Source organism: Zonotrichia leucophrys, chromosome 2 (assembly GCF_028769735.1).
Source record: "Zonotrichia leucophrys gambelii isolate GWCS_2022_RI chromosome 2, RI_Zleu_2.0, whole genome shotgun sequence".
Taxonomy (NCBI): Eukaryota; Metazoa; Chordata; class Aves; order Passeriformes; family Passerellidae; genus Zonotrichia; species Zonotrichia leucophrys.
In genome coordinates, this window is record NC_088171.1 from 123,697,113 (window position 1) to 123,720,328 (window position 23,216).

The window sequence follows — 23,216 nt, forward strand, 5'->3', positions numbered from 1 at the left end:
GCACGATTACCTCTCTGAAATGCCCGCACGCAAACACACACACACAGCATGGGGAACACAGGAAGGATTAGAGGATTAGAGATCTGTATGCAGTCACAGGGCCATGGTGTCCTTGCAATTGCAGAGACATGATGGGATAGTTCACATGACTTGGATGCTGTCATGGATAGCTATGTCCCTTTTAGGAAAGACAGAGCAGCAGACTGATGTGCTGGAGCTGCTTTTTATGTCAGGGCAGAACCGGAATCTATCTCTGCCTCCAAGGGGACCACAAATGAGTTGAGAGCTTATGAATAAAAATTAAGAGGCAGGCAAATATGGGTGACACTGTTGTGGGAGTTCACTACAGGTCTGGAAAATGGTCACCTGGTCGGGAAGAAGAAGTTTATATAGGCTGCCTACAGGCAGCTGAAAGTGGCCCCATGACCAAATGGCCTGGTTCTCTGGAGGAAATCAACCACTCTGATATCTCTTGGGAAGACAACATTGCTCAGTACATGCAGTTCAGGAGGCTCCTGCAGAGGACTGATGATAACTTTTTATATCCATGGTGGAGGAGAGGTGTTGCACCCTGTCCTAACAAACAGTGAAGGACTGGCTAGGGTTTTGAAGGTTTGGGGGCAGTCTTGGCTGCAGTGGCCATGAGATGGTCAGTGACCATCTAATGACCTGCAGGAAGGAAACAAGGCAGTGAATAGGATTATAACCCTGGACTCAGGAGAGCAAAGTTTAGCCTTTTAAGAACCTACTTAGTTAGGCTCCCACAGGTTAGGGCTCTAGAAGAGAAGGGGATTGAAGAGAGCTGGTTAATATTCAGGCATCATCTCCTCCAGGCTCAAGATCTGTACATTCCTATGAGCTAGAATATGTTAAATTAAGCAGATTTTAAAACAGTACCTATTGTCTTTCCTTAACCTCTTCCCTTTTCTGTTGATGGAAGTCTATGTTTTTCTTATCTATGGTTCTGCAGCCACTTTTCAGGCTATGGAATAATTTGGATAACACTTTATGAGTCATAGTATCAGAGGTTAATTAGAAATCCAACCTTCACTGCTTTTCTTCCATCCATTCCAATTTACATGCAGTGAAATGTTACCATCTTTATCTATCGAGAGACTGTATTAAAAATCTTCCTGCTGCTCTAGATCTTCAGGCTCCTGAGACTCACATTCACCCCTAGTCTATTTCTGGTGAGGAAAGCACTGTTTCTGGAGCACACAGGAAAAACAAATAAACAAGTTGACAAAAAAAAAGCCTATTCAGAAAGTCAAAATATTTCTGATTTACTGTTATTTTTAGTAAAGAAAATATTTTGCTCCTCTCCCTGAGCCAGCTTTTCAATATGGAAGGTAATGAAACAATGCAATTTTTTTTTTTTTTGGGGGGGGCATTGTTTTATTTTCCACTAATTCTGCCTTCTTATGGAGTTGACTTGAGAAGACAGGACCTGCTCTCTGGGCTGGCTGAGTAAGCTAACTCACAGTGAGTTCTTCTCTCTCAATATTTTGCCAGTACTCTTTTGGGATGTAGAGAGATTCTTCAGAAAACAAATTTTTTGCTTCAGAATTTGTTTCTTTTTCTCTACAAATGTTTAGGCAATTTAGTCCCTCTCAGATCTCCGTGTCTCACCAAAAATAATTGCCTGTGGAAAAGAAAATTAAGTTCCTAATTGCCTTCCTAACAGCTGGCCTGAACAATTTGCAAATTTTCTACTTTTCCAAGTAGTGTTTTGTCTAGTCTTTATCAATGTACATTTGAAAATGTCGTCATTGGCTAGTTATATAGGTTTCATTTTAAATGCCTCTTTCTTAACAAAGATCTTTCAAGGGATAATTGAATGTCAATAATTTTAACTATTTCTGAAGTCATCTTCTCTTAATTTTCTAAACTATATATTTTTCCAGTACATTTTTCCTCAAAAAGAAAGATTAAATATTTTTCATTTCCTTAATTATTTTGCAATACAAGAACAAATATAGATTAATTCTTACTGTCTCTATTTTCCTTGCCCAAAATTCATTTTTTTATTATTTATTACTCATATATTTTGTTTAATTCCTTCTTCCCAATTTTGTATTCTGGAAATAAAAATGTTTCATATTATTGACAGATCCTTTTAAAAATTATAACTATGAACATTTCTTCTTCCTTGTAATTCTAAATCCAATTACAAATCTAAATATAAAATTAAATATGAATTATTATGTTTCTCAATTAAACTATACTTTAAATGAGCTGCTTTGAAAAATGTTAGGGCATCCTAACGAACAAGTTGCAGCACATAGATATGGAATCTTAGAACATTATGGAGTTGGAATGGACTTTAATCATCATCTAGTCCCAACCACCCCTGATGGGTGTGGGACACCTTCCCCCCCACCAGGTTGCTCAAGGCCTTATCCAACCTGGCTTTCAGGAACACCAGGGTTGGGGTACCCATGACCTCCCTGGGAAACTCAGTCTAGTGTCTCACCAACCTTAATAAAAAATTCATTTCTAATATCTGTCCTAAATTTCCACTTTTTCAGCTTGTACCCATGGTTTTTTCTCCTCTTATTGTGATTCCTAACCACGAGTCCCTCTCTGGCTCCTCTGTAGGCTCCTTTCAGATACTGGAATGTTGCTATGAGGCCTCCATGCAACCTTCTCTTCTGTAGGCTGAACAGCCTTGTCTTCATAGGGGAGATGCTCCCATCCTCTTACCAACTTCATGGCCCTCCTCTGGACTTACTTCAACAATTTCATGTCCTTCTTATGTTGGGGATACTTGAATTGAATGTAGAGACCTCAGGTGTGGTCTCACAAGAGTAAAGCAGAGGGAGAAAATCACCTCCTTTGCCCTGCTGGCAGCATTCCTTTTGATGCAGCCCAGGATTCGACTGGCTTGCTGGGCTGTGAGTGGTCATTGCTGGCTCATGTTGAATTTTTCATCCCCCATAAGTCCTTCCTTTCTTCATCCATAAGTCCTTCTCCGCAGGGCTGCTCTCAATCCCTTCTCCATCCAGCCCACAGGTGTGCCTGGGATTGCCATGACTGCAGGACCTTGCTTTGTTGAACTACCTGAGGTTTGCATGGCCCCACCTCTCAAGCCAGTCCAGGTGCCTCTGGATGGCTTCCCTCCCTCCAGCTTGGTGCTGCCAGAGAGTTTGCTGAAGGCACATTCCATAGTGCACCTGCCAGGTGTACTTGAACAGTTCTAGCAGTCTGTAGTTGTGCAGGCTGGAGCTGAACGATTCTTTCCTCTTTCCCTCCTAGAGGAAAACCACAGGCCATGTCCATGTTCTCATGTCCTAGTTGCATAAAATTCTTACTGAAAAAAAAGGATTTAGAGGTGAGTAAATGCTGAATAAAGATGTAGAAATGTGAACAAAGATTTTCTAATTTTTCCGTCATGTGATTCCTGTGCTGTGTTATGCTCTATGTCTTAAGAATCCATTTGCTTAATACCTAATTGTAATTGAGAATTACTCAACATTGGTAACCATTCTTATATTCTCTCTTTGTGTTGGACTTCTATAAAGACCTACAAAAAGATTTAAGATTATTTCTCCTGTATTTACTTCATCTATTTTACCAACAAAATAATTGGTAGCCTCATTTCCTCCAAGTATGTTTAAAGTCAAATAATTTGTGAGCTTTAATTGTCAAAGAGTTTTTCCCTCTCACTCCATAACTCTGAGAAACCTGTATTCAATGGATATGGTTTTCCTCAAATTTCACAACATGTTCTCCATTGTGCAACTCTAATTCATTAATATTTTGCCAATGTTAATTCAAATTTCTGGTATCCTATTTGACTTTTAGCTACAAATTTTAGTGTATGACATCATATTCCCTTTACAGGAACCACATTTACAGGCATCAGTTAGTTTTGTTATTACTAATAGACAGCTAGGTATTGACCGTGCTTATTTATACTAATACCTGTAGATAAATTATATCACTTCTGTATCCTCAGTTTTGGGGGGTTTTTTTTGTGCTCCTTTTATAACACTGATGATATTTAAATAAAATAATTCTCCTCTTAGTCATTACTTCCTATTTCATAAATAGTTCATCCTCTGTCTTATTTTAAACTCACGTACCAGGACATACATTAATGTGTAAAACAGATCTACTATAAAGCAGTGGATGCACTATAGAAACTAAAGAATAGAGTGACTGCATGAAGAAGATTCATCTCAGAATGGCTGAAGATAAGAAAAGATATAAAGGCAGTTTATACTGCTTATTATGTCTGAAAGGGACCCGAGACCAAGAAGGTGAATCACATGCTAACAATAGGGAACTTACCTAGTCTTGCCCTCAAGGTGGCAAACCATCTTATCACTGGAGAAGGAAACAATCCTGAAGAAAAAAAAAAGAAAAAAAAGGGGAAAATATAAGTGGAATGACAAAGATATGATCTTGCTTTCGATATCAGATGTGGAGTCTCTGAGAGTTTCTAAGATGCTGAATTCTCTTAAATAATCATTAAAAAGTAGACTAACATTGAGCAGGTGGTGAAGGTTATCTGTGTTATACTGACAATGTTTGGAGCAAAGGACCGCAAAAAATTCCCAGGTTGCCATGAAATTCTAACAGCAATTTAGTTAAAATAAAATATAAAAGAAAAAAAAAAATGGCCCTAACCTTTCTGGAAAATCTCAGCACTTAATTACAGTCAGTAACTTTCTGCCTAAACTGCCTAAGTGACAGAGAAGGCAAATGTGTACCATAAAGTGCTTAAAAGCTGCAGATTGTTTTAAAAGCTATATTGTTAAAAGCTATATTTACAAAAGAGGGGGTTTCTCTTATTTTTAGTCAAACAAACAAACAAACAAAACCACAAAACAAACAAACAGGAAAAAAAACCAACTAAAAACAAGAACGGAAAATTATATATCAGCCTTAGGAAGTTAACTCTCAAGGTAAATGGCACAAACCTTTTATTTCAATAATATTTATAGATATTATTCACAGAATTGGTTCTGCTAGGATAAATCAATACTGAAATAGTGCACTTTTAGAAAACATCAATCAGGGTAAAGATACGCAGTATTTTCTTTTTAAAATGAAATATATAGTTGAAAGATCTAAGCATCAGAAAATGCAGAAATAATTTAAATAATTAAAAAGAAGCCTATCATAAGACATACCATATTGGAATGAAATTGACTGTCCATCAGAAGTGTATATAGATGTAAAAATCTCAGGATGCATGACATATATATGACTGTGATGTGTCTATCATAGCGCTCACATGATCTTAGCAAGCTTTACAAGGGATGTTAAGATGAGAAAGGATCATCAGTCATCAATCCTGATTTCCTGCATGATAAAGGGCTTAGCATTTTCAAAGTGCATACATAATTTAGAAACATATAGACTGTGGGGTTCTCGTTAGATGCCCGACTCCTACTGATTCCACATTTGATAAATGACATTGAGTATCTTAAATCTCCAAGGTCCAGATCCTCAAAGGCACTTTGGAAGCTAATTCCCCCTACAATCAAAGAAAATCAAATGCCTAAATGTCTTTGAGGACCTGGGCCTAACCCATTTTTTAAAAATTTGCCCTTTATGTCTCCCTTGATAAAGATAGGTGTAGTTAGATGAGGGGCCATTTTCATTTTCCTTTATAAGGAGGTGATAATGCAGGCACTTGTCTTTAAGCATTCATCCAGGAAGCGGATGACTTGGAATCAGCCCTCTCCTTAGTCTGAGGATATTCTTATTACACCTTCTGCCTCCCAAGAGGATGCCCTAAGCAGTACTCTCAGCTAAGCCATATTCTACACTATTCAGGAAAGGATGCATCATATGCTGGTTTTTACACAGCTGCCCTATCACAAAGAATAGAAAATTCAAGATTCTGGGCCAGAAAAGGAACAAACAAGCAGAAACATGGCACATGTTTGCAGAAAGAGAGCCAACATGGATCCTGGTCCTTGCTCGAGTTCATTCCTCCTCTATGCTAGTGATGTATTATGCAAATGTGGCTGTGAATGTGGGAGTAGCCCTCTCCCAGCTATAGGGGTAGTACCTTAGCCGTTGGACTGTCCTATAAAAGAGAATTATCACCAGCACTAGCACTAGCATAGTCACAGGGCCTATCTCCTGTTTTCACATGTGAAGATCATGCTCTTTCTCTCAAAGTTAAGAAGACCTGTTTTCAAGAGGTGATAACAGCCCATGTAGTCCAAGCAGGACATCTGAGCAAGCCTCCTAGTCCATGAATACAGGCACAAATTCTTTTAAGAGGATGTTTTTCACTGACATCATCTACTGCCAGCTGTTACTAATGTCAGGTGTATCCTCACTAAATTAGCCCAACTTTCTGATTCCCATTCCAAGGAAATGTACCAACTGAAACAAACACAGAACCCTGGGCTCCCTTCTACAAGACAGTGTGTGGGCATGGCTGGTATTGCACCATAACTACACCTTGTGTCTCATGTAGAGCATTTCCCTCTGTGATCAGGAGGATCAAGGGAAAAAAGCAAAACACCTACACAATGTTGCAATTAATAAAAATCTGGATGGGAAGCTCCTGTACTGTTATCCTTCTGCCAGAATAGCACTAACATACTCTGTTTAGAAAAATCAACAGTAGGCTTTAGGCAAGACATATAGGAGGGCCACAATAGGCCTGACCCTACAGTTATCCTATGATTTATAGTCTTCTTACAGCAATGTACTGTATTTGACACTGGCTAAGGGGTTAATCAGTTCTGAGCATTGGCTTGGTAATAGGGTCCTGCCCTCAGGGTCTATTCAATCAATCAGAGTTGTCCAATGCTGTAATGCCTCAGTTCTGTGTGTAGGCAGATGAGTGTGCTGTCATTCAGCATCCTGGAGGTATATGGGCTCTGAGAACCTTAGTGGAAATTCCACCTGCACCAGGGCTGTCAAGCTTACTCCATGGAGAGCACTGACTATAAGAAGTGAGGTGACCATGTTGAAAAAGGGGTCACAAACTTCTCTGAGGGTAGCCTGAAGCCTTGGACCTGCTGAGAATAGGAAGCTACAGCCATTTTTAAGAACAAAAATGCTTGGCCTGATCCTCTTTAGAAGGAATTGTTCTTCAGGCCTTGTCACAAAAGAAATTTTTCATCTTGAGCGATACAAAGGAAAATTGCTGTTAAGTTGAATACATTTCTCCCCAAAAAATTCCCCAAAATTCCTGAAGGCATAAGCTCAGGAGGCAAAGCAATCTGGAATACTTCTGCAGAGCACACGGGGGACTGAAGAAAATATGCATAGGCTTAAAGGAACATTATGTTGAAATCTGGAAGAAACCTTCTTAGGTGTTTCTGTTCTTTTATTGTACAATACAGCATCCAGCTTGTAAAAGATGTACCTCAACCTACCAGTTCAGTGTTTATGTGTAACATTTAAACAGTTCCTAAAACAAGGGCTGGGCCATTGAACATTGTGTTGATTGTGTTTCTTAGCTACGCTACCCTTGTGTGCTGTTGCTGCAGAAGCTGGTATGCATCGAGCTCTCCAGGCCAGTGGTCCACCTGGATTTGTGGATGCCTTTTACCCTGAATTTAAGGGGAATTTGAAGCAATATCAGGCACTTGCAGTGCTGGTGGTCCTGCCATCAGCTACCTCCTCCAGGTGACCTTTCAGAATAGCTAGTACTCATAAGATGAGTACCCCCAAAAGACTCACAGTCATATAAAACTTACTGAACTCATAATGCAGCACATTCAGACAGTGCTTACATTGTCCAAAACAGCTTGGCTACTGTGAAGAAGCAAGGTGTTTCAGACATAGTAGAGAGAGCCAGAGATCCTGCAAAGCATGGAAGGAGGGCACTTTGCTTAAACCTTTTGTTAATAATCATTCACATGAATATCGGAAGAAAAATAAAAGCTCTCTAAAGACAGTGCCTTTATTTATCCTAATTATAGTTCTGTATGAGATTACCTAGAAGTAGGTATCTGAGGAAAACTAAAGAAGCTTTCTGCAGTAATAGCACTTATGTGTGAGATCAAGAGTTTTCAAAAAGATTCTGGAATACTCTCTGAGCACAGGGGGAGTGGAAATGTGATCCTTCTCTCTGGGTGGTAAATAGGAGGTGTAGGAAATTGTGTGTGTGTGTTTGGGGGAAGGGAGGAATAAACGTTTCTGTTTAGACCTCAGCAGAGCTTTCAGCAGCCAGCATTTCAAAATATAAACGGGAACACGTTGGACATAACTGCATATGCTTTTTCTTTTCAGTGACAAAAGATGACATCATTTACTTGGGTCAAAGTAGTGATGATGACAGAAAAGCTAATCTCAATACACTCTGCAAGGGTTTTACCATTGATTTCAATGGACAAAGGTGGAAAACCCATTCTTACTAAAATTGGTAGTTAACAAAATGTACACATATGTGAAATGTACATATTTCAGAGATGGGTAAATATAACTTTAAAAATATAGACCTACTGAAACTGCATTTACTTTTGTCCTGAATAAGCTTTAAACAATGTGATTATTACTTAATATCTAAAATATCTCTGCATAGTAATGATTAGACAGAATGCATTTCTTACCTCTTTTCTCTTTATTTATTTGCTTGGGTATAGGACTTCTTTTCTTTCTCAAACTAGATTATTTGTATCCATTACTAATTTATATATGTGGAAATAGAGTTGTGGGTGTCCATGGAGACATGATCATTTTTTTTGTGCTTGGCCCTGCAACTTGAACTCACCTCTAAGAAAAATAAATTGTAATATGAAGAGGGTAAAAATTTACCTGTGTTTTCCTGCTATAGATACTTTCTGATAAAACTCCCAAATTTAAAATGTATTTGTTTGGAGTGGCCTTTCCTTTCCTTTCCTTTCCTTTCCTTTCCTTTCCTTTCCTTTCCTTTCCTTTCCTTTCCTTTCCTTTCCTTTCCTTTCCTTTCCTTTCCTTTCCTTTCCTTTCCTTTCCTTTCCTTTCCTTTCCTTTCCTTTCCTTTCCTTTCCTTTCCTTTCCTTTCCTTTCCTTTCCTTTCCTTTCCTTTCCTTTCCTTTCCTTTCCTTTCCTTTCCTTTCCTTTCCTTTCTTGTTCCAATGTTTTTTGGTTTTTTTCAAATGCTGTTCACTCTATTTACCACTGGAGGACAGGTGAGCTCAGCTGAACATCCATAACCAGCACAAACTTATTGGGGACAACAAAGTCACATTACCTAAGCAAGAAGCATTTGGCAACATTTCTCTTGTTTTAATGTTTTCAAGGCTGGTAGTGTTAAATGTGACTCTGAAATTCCAAGGTCATTCCAATGGTGGCTTCCTAATAGAAAAGGTAAGAGAAAAATAGCAATACATCAATGAATATGCTTACAGTTTAAGCACCCTTTGTTGAGAGACAGGAATAACAATGTTTTTGTGAATCAAATTGCTATTATTATTATTGAAATAGTTAAATAATTCTATATGACAAGAAATGAGCTGGGGGGAAAAACACTAAATGTAAAAATCACAATTTCTGGACCATGCCATGCAGGGGTTTTTTAATGTTCAGAAATAATCTGCAATATACATGACCAAACAGATATGTAATGAAGGTAGCGCTTTTAACAGGATGCCTTTGACATCTCTTTCTTTGACATCAGTATTGTAATCAGCCACCAATGCTGCCATTTCAGCAGACAGTGCAAAATTACCAGTCAAGAGAGAACAAAAGGAGGCAGTTGATCTTTTTATAATGCTTTTAAATGTTACAATTCACAAATGAATGCTCATGCAGTGCATGATGTAGTACTGCATAGTGCTGTGAAGCTTCATTAACAAATAAAATATTTTTCACCTAACTGCTCTTGAAGGTAGCATCACTTATAAACTGGCCCTGGCCTGACTATCATGACAAGTCCTGGAGAAAAACATCTTCTCTACCTAAATCAGTCTACTTTTGTTTTGGTTTCCACTGTAAATAAACATTTTAAATTTAAAGCCGCAATATGTGGGGGTTTTTCTGTCACAAAACCTTTCTTGGAAAAACATTCTAACAGCATGTTGTTTCCATGCATGTGGGTATGAGAATATTGTGCAAATGATGCTGGAGTTTAAAAAAAAATCTATCACTACAGCAAACATGATTCTGTAACCAAAACACTATACAAGTACTTAATATTTTGTATCTAAATGTAAATTTTCCAAGATATTGCTGCTTTAGATGTAAAGAAAGTGAATCAAATAAGAAACAGAAAATACAACACAAAAGTTTCAAAAACAAACAACAATTTTGAATATTTGATTTTTTTATTCAAATTTATATAATGTTGATGGAACTGAGTTTCAGGAAGTACTAAGAACTGTCTGCTATACACAGGGTATTTTAATTGCAGCACCTTTGAGTAATACATGCTATGATCCACACAGAAACCATTTCAACAATTAAGGTATTGTAAATATGCAGCTGCTATGGCCTTGTTGGTCAGAGCTTCACTGCTGTCCTGAGGCACCACAGTCATATAGAAATATGCTAAGTGAAACTGGCCAGTAATTTCATTGAGTGTATTCTGGCCCACAGTTAAAGCAAGAGGCAAAATCCAAAAGGTCTGTGTGAACTTGACCTTGCAAGCATTCTTAGATAAAAATGTAGAGATCAGTTTAGTCCTGAATGACAAGTATCAGTCAGACCTCTGAGAGTTTATCAAATGCCAGTAAGACCTTAAGTCTTTCTTGCCTTTGTAGCAACACCTTGTGCTTCAGAAAAACATGGAAAATATAAACCCCACAAACCATAATGAATGTCAGAAAGGTGGGAAAAATCCTTTCTGTCCACTGCTAGTAGACCTAAAATATCTATTTTACAAAAATGGCATTAAATCTTCCTTCCATTCCTCTTTAAATAACAACTAATTTAACCCACACATGTTTCTGAAATGGAATGTTAGAGAGCCTTCCTCAGTGCTCTCTTTTTACAGGCTGGAGTTCAGATCCTGAGATTGGAGTATGCTAGGTCCCTCCTCTGGGGCTGAGAGCTGCTGAACAGAGCTCCTAGCCAATGGAGTGTAGAGCACCAAGCAGCTGACAGGATGCTGATACTTGATTTAATGTCAGCTGAAGGAACCTTCAGGGTCTGCTGGTGACATTGGCTATATCTCACTGGTTACAGTGGCAGCTTAGACACCCAGTGCACATACAGTCACTTCTGTGAAGATACTTAAATGTAGGATTCTTAACTTTGAGTTTCTTTTCTAGCTAGAAAGTGGGATTAAAGAAGGAGTGACATTTTTTCCAAGGAAAGTGCACTGTTGATGACAGACATATTTCATAATGCAGAAGTGACTTAAAGTCACTGAGCTAGGAGTGCATATTAAGGCACTGCAAATAAAACTGACCAAGAGAATATGTGTGTCACATAACCAGTATCCATGCAAATAACTTCCAGAATCACAGCAGAGAAACTGATCTCCTTCCTTACCAAAAGGTTATACCAGTCTCTAGCTACAATAAACTGTATTTCTGGTATCATTTGTCTCTCAGATATATAATGTCTTACATTTTCATAATTTCCTGTGTTCTAATAATGACTTTTAAGTGGCTGGGAAATGGTGACTGAATTCACAGAATTCACAGAATGACTAAGTTGGAAGTGACCTTCAAGATCGTCAAGTCCAACCCATTCCCTAACACCTCAACTAAACCATGACACTCAGTGCCATATCCAATCTTTTTTTAAACACATCCAGGAATGGTGACTCTACCACCTCCCCAGGCTGACCATTCCAGAACATTATGACTCTTTCTGTGAAAAACTTTTTCCTAATATTCAGCCTAGATTCCCCTTGGCGCAGCTTGAGACTGTGTCCTCTGGTTCTGTCAGTTGCTGCCTGGAGGAAGAGACCGACCCCCACCTGGCTACAGCCACCTTTCAGGCAGTTGTAGAGAGTGATAAGGTCACCTCTGAGCCTCCTTTTCTTCAGGCTAAACACTTCCAGCTCCCTCAGTCATTCTTCACAGGGTTTATGTTCCAGGCCCCTCACCAGCCTTGTTGTCTCCTCTCAAACATCTCAAACTCCTTCCCAAACTGAGGGGCCCAGAACTGGACACAGCACTCAAGGTGCTGCCTCACCAGTGCTGAGTACAGGGGAAGGATGATCTCCCTGCTCCTGCTGGCCACTCTACTCCTGATGCAGACCAGGATGCCCTTGGCCTTCTTGGCCACCAGGGCACACTGCTGGCTCATGTTCAGCTGGCTGTTAACCAGTACCCTCAGGCCCCTTTCTGCCTGGGCCCTGTCCAGCCACACCGTGATTAGTCCAATAAGGAGGATAGGAAATTGTGGAGGGATAGAATGTAAGAAAATAGTGCAGAAGGTAATCTCACCCCTGAGGAGTTTCAGCTGCAGTAATCACCAAAGATTAGGAACAGGCCTGCCCTTAGTAGTCCACAGCTGTGTCCAATAAGACGAGTGCTGCAAAAGAGTTAGTTAGCTGGGTGAAGATAGAGTTGGAGTTTGTTGGTTGTGCTGTGAAGAGAGATGGAGTTTGTTGGCTGTGCTGTGAAGGAGTCTGCTGTGAGGAGCTGTCCGTGAGAAATCACTGAGAAGATATGGGACTTTCATAATGACAACAGGAAAGTGATTGCATTGGCTGTAAAGAGCAGAACTCAGTCCTGCATCCTCAGAACAGACCACCACAGCAAGTCTGCCCTATGTCCAACTTTCCCTTAGAAATGCACTGAGTGTTGTTTTTTGTTTTTTTTTGAATTTGCAGTTTTCACAGACTGGGATGGACCAATGAAGCTGACAAACAAGGTTCCCAATGAGGACATCATCCTGCTGCCAAAATAACAGGGCAAGGAATACATAGAAGTAAATGGTTTGCTGAATCTTTTTACTGCTTTGAGATTTACCTATGAACTTTGTTGGATTGAGTCTTCACTAAACTAACAATATCAAGTAGAAAAATAAAGCTGCTCACAGCTACTCAAGGAGCTGAACAAGCACAAGTGGAAAAGGCCAAAATTCAAACATCAGCATTTAGGAAGCTAACCATTATTACCTTCAACACTGCTGAAAAATTCATTCCAGACTTGTATCTGGATTCTTACTCATACAAGAAAAATGATTAAGTTTTCTTAATATTGTGGTCTTTGTGTAAATGAAATTCAATGTTAAAATGTCACCTATTTGGAAAAAAATGACTTAGTGTACGTTAGACAAGCATATTGACAGAATGATATTTCCTGCCTGAAATCAAAAAGAGATCTCTGTTCCCATGGGAATTTATAAAGCAACTGGAAGAAAATAAATAGCCAATTGTTAGCTATGGGGTATGTGGGTGAACTTTTCAATAAGGTTTTTCTTATTTTATGATTTTTAGGTGAACTATTTTCAATGATAAAATCTCATTTAAGGAGTTGATTGGAAAGAAGGGGTGAGTCATTATTTTGTGAATGAGGTTATTTCTAGCTCTTCAAGTGATTTCTTTTTTTATTATTCCTTTGCTCTTTCCAGAATTTCCAACACAATTGAATTTTTACTTATTCAAGAGCTGGAATACTGCTAAGAAAGTTGAAAATTGGGGCTGCTTACTATGCAGTAATCTCTGTTTTCCTGCAGGGATTGGATGGTTTCCCCTGAATTCCAGACAATATTTTCTACCTCTGACTCCTACCTAGGCTGTGTTTCACTCATGAAAGTAATTAAATTTTCTACTGAGTGTTCATATAAAATACATCAGATGTACGAAGCTCTAGAGCTCTCTAGTGCCTGTCATTCTGTTTCCTGTGCATCTCCTGAACAGTAATTCCATTGATTTTAATGAAGAGGTTAATGCAGCCTGCCCATGCACAACTGTGTGCTGCTGCTGTCATCTAAGCTGGTACCACAGCAAGAAAAGCTAATATGAACCTGAAAAGGACAGGGTAAGGCTGTAACTGCTGGAGCTTTGGGATGCTGTGGTGGCCCACCTGTCAGCTCTATAAACAGTGCTGTAGTTACCTGGATGGCTGCACACTGCCTTCTGGAACTGTGCTGGCCAGGGGAGAGCAAAACAGGTTCTGTAAACTGCATATTGCTTTATATGTGTAGAGGTTATTGACATAGGGCTCTTCAAGGTTGTTTGCTCAGAAGTTTGAATGAGTCTAATTTAAAATACAACCACATTGGAAACGAAAATTGAGAAGGATGTGCTCAGTAAGATTTGGAAAAAAAAAAGTTTTTGAAAAGGCAGGTGTTTTGGATGAGAATATTATATATACTGCAATATGCATTTCCTGATGAGCAAGAGTAACACCTTAATTCTGGAATGTACTATTGACCACCAAAGTGGTAGACCCTAATTACCTGCAGATTGCATTGTCCGGTTTGAAGCAAAAAACCTCAGTTCTGAAACACTGGACATCTAGGAAGAAATGCATAAGAAAACTGGAAAGATCATCATCATTTTTGGCCTACCACCCCGACCAGATGCCAGACTCTCAAAGAAAACTAAAGATTTTGTTTGTCTCTCCAGTCCTTAAAATGTTCCCAAGGGACTGTTAACAACACTGGACAATGGAAAAGCAAACCACTTCCCTTGTCAGCAGCTCCCCTCAAACACATTGCCCATGCTCACAGAATCAAGAGGGATAGACACAGCACTGGAAGTATCAAACTTTCATTCTTCAAGTACACACATGTGTATGTATACTCCAGCAGAATCTTTCAATGTCCAGTTAAACAAGACCATGTGTTATGTTTTGGCAATAGCTAATAGCAAATTTTGTATGCATATTTATAATATTAATATTCTTGCCTAGAAAATACTGGGCTCCATTTGCTGTTGATGTAGGGATTTAGAAAAAATTCATTTGTAAGGACGCACAAAAAGCTAAATTCTGGTTAGGATCTATGCAGTACTAAAGCCACTTTCTTGTTGTAAGTCTTTGTAATTATATTGTATTCATATATATACATTTATGACTTGGATAAATTCCAATCATTTGGACCTAATTTCACTGGTCAGATTCTAGACAGTATCTTTTAGAGGACTAGGAACAAAAGGTAAGTAATTCTGATTACAAGGTGGGAGGAATCACGCTCGGGGAACCATCAGTACATACAGCAATGCCCATTCTTTCCCATCCAGAAGTGGAGGAGAGAAGGACTCAAGACCCTTCATATGCCTAAACCCTTCTCTCCAATATTATGACACTCAAACAAAAATAAAGGGTTTTGTTTAGGCGGTAAGAAAGTTCATTCATCAGCCCTTGTTCATGTATTGCTTATGGCATAAAATGGAACACCTGCATTTTGAAAACGTGTGGATGTGTGTTTAACAGAAGAGTGGAAGAGACGTGCTGAATTACTCTCATGAGTTAGAGACAAACACCATAAAATAGAGTGTTCTTGGTACAGGATGTACATAATCCAACTGCTCCAAACACGGGAAGAAAATTAAAGAGGAGACAAAGGAGTATCATCATTCAGACACAAAGATGTTTTGGAGACTTGACTTTAAAAGTACTGAAAAAAGTAGATTGGCTTATAAGCATAAAACACAAAACAGTGAGCTAAAATCAAGGAAGAACAAGGGCAAAGGAGAACAAAAAAAAAATTGATATTGGAATTAACTGAGAAATTATTTAAGGAAACGGGGGGGAAATTGAAGACAGAACACAGGATGGGTATGAATAACCTAGCCAGCGGTGACTATAGCCTGGGAAACAGTTTGCTATCAGCCTGTACCACAGATCCCTACATGCAGAAGGTGCAAATAATGAGCAGGAAATGAGACTTGGAGCTATGCATCAAGCCAAATAATGAAAATACTTCTCTGTCACTCTGGAAACATAATTTTAGAGTATTTTTCACCATGGTAATCACTCAACAAAAGGCTTTTGACATAATAATGTTCAGTGCTTCAATGCTTAAAAGTCATGCACTCAGCATATTCAAAAAAATGGAATTCATAAAGCTGAGTCAGAGATCCAACTTCGTTCGACATTGTCTAGAGGAAAAATTAAGTCTGTAGACTGGGATTCAAGGCAGAGAATAAGTGGAACATAAAGATGTGTGATCTCACTCTATCAGAGAGTTTCAGTGTGCCTAAAATGACTTTCCTGCTTTAAACACCTGCTTCATGGTCACTGTTCAGATTTCCAGGTTCCAAGGGCCTGACATAATTTCCTGCTTTTAGACACCGGTTTGCTCCCAGGGTAGTTTAAGCATTTGGCCTTTGACAAAAACGAGAAAAAAGAGACTGTGCAGGACTTGACCCCATATTATCCTTTCTGGCCAAATGCCCAAACAGCTATTTACAGGGCAAGGCTTCACTATCTGGTCTGACTGCCTTTCCCTTTCTGGTTGTAATGTATCTCAGTGATGATAGGAAGAGAAGCTAAGTCATGGTCAAATCACTCCAGGGACTGTCACTACAGATGCCCTCCTAGAACACAAAAGCTGGATGTGAAAATCCTCTTACAGTGAGGAGCTAGATCAAAGAGGTCCTTTGGTGAACAGCTGAATTATTAGGCTGTCATGCAAATGCAGCCAGAAGCATCAACTTCCCCTTGCACCCATGAAGTTAGATATGATCTCAGGGCTTCTAATTAGCTGTTCATCCTTAGTGTCTGACATACACTGCTGCCTCACAATGTATGTCAGGTATACTAGGGTGTCTCAAACACCCCAGGACATCAGAATAAGATTTTCCTAACCTTAAATTCTGAATTCTGGCTAAAAACTGTTTGGGGTCACGTGTTTAAGTGGACCCTGATATCGCAACTGTACATCTAGTAAAAAATTATGTGAACATGCCTCAAGTGCTTTACTCTACCTACCTATGCTGCCTACCTAACACAAAGTTGCAGAGGCAGCCTAAACTGCACTCTTCGCTTTTGACAGCTTGTCTCTTCTACTGCAAAAGAAGAATATAATGTGATGCTTCTGGGCAGTAGGCTAGAAAGCTGAGAATGTAGCAGCATTAATATCAAAGGGATATAAGAATAATTTAAAACAGTACCTGTGCAATGAGAATTAATAAAATTAAATAAAGGAATAGAAAGATGAAGTGAAAAAAGGACCCTAAGCATTAGAACTATTGGACTGCTGACTAATTTCCCATGGGAAGTAATAGGTGGTTGTTTTGCATTTTTATACAAAGTCCAGTCAAATGCAAATGTTCTATATCAAATGTTCTGAGATTAAAGAAGAAAATACTTTTCCACAAATACATCGACTTTCTGTTTCGGTGTTTTGAGTAATAACTCAGCTCACTTAACTTATTTATAGTGACATAAATCTGTAGGAAGTGTATTGACTTAATAAAATTCAGTACTCTATTTTGCAAGGTGCTGAGACACTTCTCCCCAGCTCTAAGTTTGTAGACATGGATTGGAAAAATACAGAAGGTTTTCTGTTCTTCACTTAGCATTACAGTTCAAAGGTGATTCGGTGCACAATTGTGTAATACTAATTGATTTCTTGGCTCAGTGAAAGCAAAAATTACATGGAAATACTAGAAATGAAACCCAAGTCAAGACAATTTCTCTATTTGAGACACAAGTTAATTCGCAGATACCATGTTTTCTACAGTTTTCCGCAAATAAGAAAAAGGTTGCAAGGTAAATGAGTTCAAAATTAGAACAGAATTAGTGACATTCAGGGCTATACAGGAGGAGTTTGAGCAAGTTCCAGAATTTTCCAATGAAAATTGTAGAACCTTCCACGAAATATCAACTTCTTTCAGATTAGTTCTTCCCAGGAACATACTGATCAGCAACTGTTCCTGTTGGGGTTAAATATCTATCAACATTTTGGGGTTGATTGTGGATCTCATGAGAGGCAAACCTCAGTTGAAAAGTATATTTTCTGTGCATCCATGGATTATTTGAATTCAAACATTTTTCCATTAAATGAATATTTCAGTGCTCAGGAAAATAAAGGAATTGTTGGTTCTTCTCCATTTTTTATTTATAAATAAAGTTTTGTGTGTGACAGCCAAAACCTGGGTATAGAAATACAGAAGCCTCTGTTGCACTTTTTTTTGAGACTGTAGACATCAAAAATACTCATTGATTTATATTAAGTCCAAATTAGTGCTGACAGAGCCCACGGTTATATAGGGTCCATTTTGACACCTACCTAGATCTACTGTTTGTGAAAAATGGCAAAATTAGCTTTAAAAAGTCTGTGGATTCTGGAGTCAACTAAAAATAGTAAAGCTTATAAAAGGAAAGAATTGGTTTGGAATGAAATGGTTTCAAATCTGAGTGCATTCACTCAGTTGACAGTCAAATAATGACCCAAGACAGCTTGTGGTAAGCTAGAAGACATATGAGAGTTTTTAGCCACTTCCTTAAATTGTATATTTCATATCTGAAATTGTAATTACAAGTGTTTATGAGAAAGCATAGGTTAAATTCTTCTCATGTACATACAGTCATAATTAAACTGATTTAAATCTGACTCAAACCATTAAAGGTACCAAGCTTTTGAGCACAGTGGCTGTGCTACAAACACAACATTTTGCATACAGTTACTGATACATAAAATATCAAAGCCTGTGGCTTTGAATAGAACCCGTCTTTCCAGACTTTATGCGCTTGGGTTTCAAGCAAGCTCTTGAAAGTCAGAATACTGGCATAAGATTTAGCTTCCCTACACAACATATACATTGGACATAATTTTGTTGCCATTTCTTTCAAGTGTGTACAATTGCATTCCATATACATATTTGACAAAAGAAGTCGGGACTTAAAATCAACAGGACACATAAATAATTTGAAAGTCCCTTAACTTTTCTTATTTTACCATCTATTTTATATTGAAAAGCAGTGAGGGACTGGCTGGCACCATCTCAGAGAACATTGTGGTTTGTTTCCTCATTATGGAAATTTGTGGTTAACTTTGCATTTTGTTTTTTCTTTTCAACATTGTTTCATTGTTCTCTCCCCTTATGCTTAGAAGTATCTTGTTCAAAAAAGAAAAGATACTATTTCCCTGTAGAAATAAACTCAGGCCCACTCATGAAGAGAACTATTCATAATATAGGGTTAGAATTAATCTAAAAAATGCCCATCTGTGTTACAGAAAAAACTTCTGATTCATGAAACTGTACTGAATGCCAGTTCAGCTTTCTGAAAGAGCTAATGTTTTACTGCTACAAAGTTTAGACAAACATTTGCTCCAAGTATTAATCCAGTTCCTTACAGGGGGGGAGTCATACCATGGCAGCTAATTTAGATACTTACTGTTCTGTTTATCATTTTCCAAAGGAGGCCAATCTAGTCAATGGGAAGAAACAGAGCCCTAAGGGGCTAAAGGGGCTAAAGTCACACAATTATAGGGCTCTGTATCTTTCTCTTCGTCTTGTTTGAGGAGTAGTTAACGACAATGTTAGGGATGCTTGGTACCTAAAGAGAAGAATCACACTGTTTTACTACAATAATATTATTCATTCAAGCTCCTCTGCCTCTTGTCCAAATAAGTGTTTCTTTCATTCCTCTTTTGCCATCATATCAGAAGGAAACTCAGAAAGATTCATGGAGGGCAAGTGCTATGTCATAAAGTGAAAGGAAACAGATGGTCGCCCATGACCTGAACAGTAACATTGCAAATAAGCAGTCAGGGGCTGAACATCTGCACTCTGGTTTCTATAAGCAATAGGAGAGATAGGGTTCTTTGCTCAGCTTCATCTAACAGTTTTTCATAGGTAATACTTTATATTTTATTCATTTGTAGACCAAGATATTTATTTATAGACTGGAATGTCAGTTTCAGCTTTAATTTTGCAATTGTGTAATCCAACAAAGACTTGAATGCAGTTTTATGGAATACACAGTAAAAGGCAGAATTTGGGGAATCTGTGTGGGTGTGTGTGCACTTTTTTTTGAGTCTGTGCATAAATACTCTTGGAGATCCTCAGGTAAGCTATGAACCAAACCAGAATTTCAGTTAAAAACGAAAAGCTCACAATATAAACCACAGTGTCATATGGTCGGTGGTGTATCCCAAAGACATTCTTAGTAGCATTGTTCTTCCATTAAGATAAGAGGTCTACCAATATCAACAGAATCTTCATTATACACCGTTCTACTACTAATTCAGAATTTCTCTGAGTCCTTTGCTTTATATCTTGACCAAGGAGTACACTCTTCCTCAAAATGTTAAGTTCTGCTGACACACTTAAAATTAACTTACTTGAAAGTACCAAATGGCCTGAAACAGCAGAAATATATATCATAATAGTGATTCATCTCTTCATAATGCCTCTTTTCAAAGAGCAAGCAGTTTAGTTCTAGTTATTTATGTTTTTGTTGAGTAGGTTTGGGGGGTTTTTGATAAACAAAAAAGGAAAAAAATTACACTAAGAATGACGATAAGTAACTAAACTGCAACAGAACCTGTTAAAATATTAATCCCTAATTGCTTCTAATTAATTGGTCTCATTTTCAATGTATTCCTTTGTACTCTATAGTGTAACTGTACTCTAGTTATCAATGGTTCATTGTCAAAAGAGAAGAACATACTGTGTGAGTATCCATGGGAGTCTGCTCCAGATCTGGTATCCATTGACCTGGATGAGAGAATAAAGTGGGTACTTATTTAATGTGCAGATAATTACATTTTCAGATAACAAGATAGGGAGGACAGCCAGGAATTAAAACTCACCTTGAGAAACTGGAGGTGGAGGTCTGACCTGAAAACCGGTCAATAATAACAGTGTCAGGAAGAATCAACTTCACAGACTGTCCCCGATGCTAGAACAACACCTAATCAGAAGCACTATGGAAAAATAATACAGATTTTAAGGTTACCATAAGAATACTAAAAGGTATGGCACTATTAGATTATGTGCAAAGCTGTCTTGTCCTTCATGTAGACTCCAAACAAATACTATGTGTCCATACAATCATTTTGTATGTTGGCTGTTCATCTATGCTTAAAGTAAATAAAAAAGTAAGCACTAGGGCCTTGGCTGTGGGTTACACATTCAGCAAGTGTCAACAGCATCATCCTGCTGCAAAATATTATAAACACCATACTGGTAAATCTTAGCTAGTTTACCCGCACTTAAAAGAAAGTGTGGACCAAGCAGAAATTGAAAAACTGTAAGAATCATAAGCTGTCTAGAAATAATACCTTGGAGGAAAGAATGAATGCATTTAGTAGTTTGCACCAAAGAGAAAGTAAAAGTGAGAGTATGATAACATGATCCCAAAAAATATCAAAGATCAGAATAATCTGCTTTCTCAGCTTATGGTGGATTGCATTTAAAGGGTAAAAAAGAAGATTTGGCTTAGGTAAAAAGACAAAAAGTCTGTATGATAGTAAAAGCAAATGAGATCTTGCAAGAGGTGGGCTGAGAAAGTTGTGGAATCTTCATGAGTGGAGGTCTTTAATACTGTATAAACAAGGAACCATAAGGAATAATGTAAGTAAAATTGATTATGTTTGAGTTATTGATGAGGCAATCTGACAAAGTACCTTAAAGCACTGCAGTTTAGTGAAGCAATCTTTGATTCCCACCATTCTACCTAGGAAACATATTCTAATAACAGATTGAGACAGTATCTAAAATCAAATTGTTCAAGATGTATATTCTTGATCCACAAAAAGAATTCAGACCTTTTCAGTATTCCTTGTGGCTTTGTTGAATTTCAGCTCAACAGTAACTGTAGAGCTAAACCAGACATGTAAACAGCAGAGTAGTCATGTAAATCTTCCATTTTCCTGCCATATAGTGATATTCTCAAAAACTAAATAAACTAGGTGGGTAGTTCTCATTTGAAGCTGTAGCTCAGATATTACAGTCAGTGGGCACACATAGTGGTTTAAGTACTGATTGTCCAGTTTTTTAAGTGAGGCCCAAGTCATTAAAACTAAACTTTCTAAACCTGGTTGTATCCGAGTTGCAGACAAATGCATTTCCGTACCCTCTCTGCACCTACCTTTGCAATCAAAGGAGAATGGCTCTAACTAAGCAAAACTTTATTTTAAAATACTAATGCAAGGATTAAGTATGAAAACACTTTAACAATGACAACAACAGAGCAACAACAAATCATGGAGAATTAAACTGAAATTATATCAGCTGCAGTGTGATATCTTTATGGCACGCTATCAGAAAATACAGATTTTTGCTTGAAGTGGCTAATAATGATAGACAGAACCTTCAATAACATCACTGGGAAATTTGGAAACTCTGCCCCAGGAAGTAACAAATCCCACATAACAGCATTTCTGAAGCAGTCGTTCCAGGAGATCTCAGGAGTCTGATATGAACCACCAGTCTCCAGTCACCTGGAACTTGTACTCGTCACCATGACAAATGCTACAAGTTCCTGAACCATAATCCTTCCAGTTAGCTCTCAGTATCTTCTTGATAGGAATAAAAATGTATTTTAGTTTGCACTAGATAATTCAATACCACATCAGAACAAAGCTACTACACTTGAATAAAAATAAATTATTTTTAATGAAGTATATAAATGGATAGGGACAGCTAAACTGCTTGTATATTTCTGTGACAAAGGCCAACATAATATGTCAGACAGAGAAATGTGCCGAATTTTACATGCTCTGCTCCATCATATTCATTAGTTTGGAATTTGTCTTTTTTAATGTACAAACATCAGAAAAAATAAAACATGTGAAGATTCACAAATGCAATTTATCATACAAACAAACTACAATCACACCAGACTGAACAAGGTTAGCCTTGGAAGGAAGAAGAAATGGATGACAGCGGGGGAGGATTCATCTGATCAAATGTAGACTCCTACAGTGCAAATCTGATCTAGCCAGCTGGATTACCCTTCTTGCTAGTAGAGAAAAACAAGTACACATAGGGTGTTATTCCTCACATCTTATTTAGGATAGGTCAGATTAATTATGCCCCACAGTGCCTTTGTCTTTTTTAAGACTGTAAATGTAGCCAAGGAAAAGTAATTCAAATATAGACAGCTAGATTGCAGACTTGTAAAGTGATGTGAGATGAATTCCACTCTTAACAACCACTGGAAGATATACAGAAAAAGAAAGCTGAAAAAAAACCTAGGTAAGCAAGAAGCCCATCTTTTTTCTTGTAAAGTTTTCAGAGGAAACACATATGTCAGGAACATAAACCTGCAAAAAGTAAAACATTTTTCCTGATAATACTTTTAAAAATAAAATTTGCAAAAAAACCCCATTTCAATTTAGTTTTCATCCCTCTTCAGTTTTAAGCATTTATTAAGTTGTCTTTTCCTCTCTTTCTCCAAGTGGTTCCAATGGAGATAAAAAACCTGAAGATTTGGTACTAATGAGAGGCTAAA

The 23,216-nt window shown here is 38.0% G+C and overlaps 1 long non-coding RNA gene across 1 annotated transcript; it reads left to right on the forward strand.

The window, feature by feature from the left end:
- The first annotated feature begins 12,468 nt into the window (after positions 1 to 12,468).
- LOC135443345 (uncharacterized) lies at positions 12,469 to 15,873 on the forward strand. The gene is made up of 3 exons (XR_010438977.1): positions 12,469 to 12,786; positions 13,298 to 13,351; positions 13,537 to 15,873. It is a non-coding gene; the product is annotated as an uncharacterized LOC135443345 (long non-coding RNA).
- Positions 15,874 to 23,216: the final 7,343 nt, after the last annotated feature.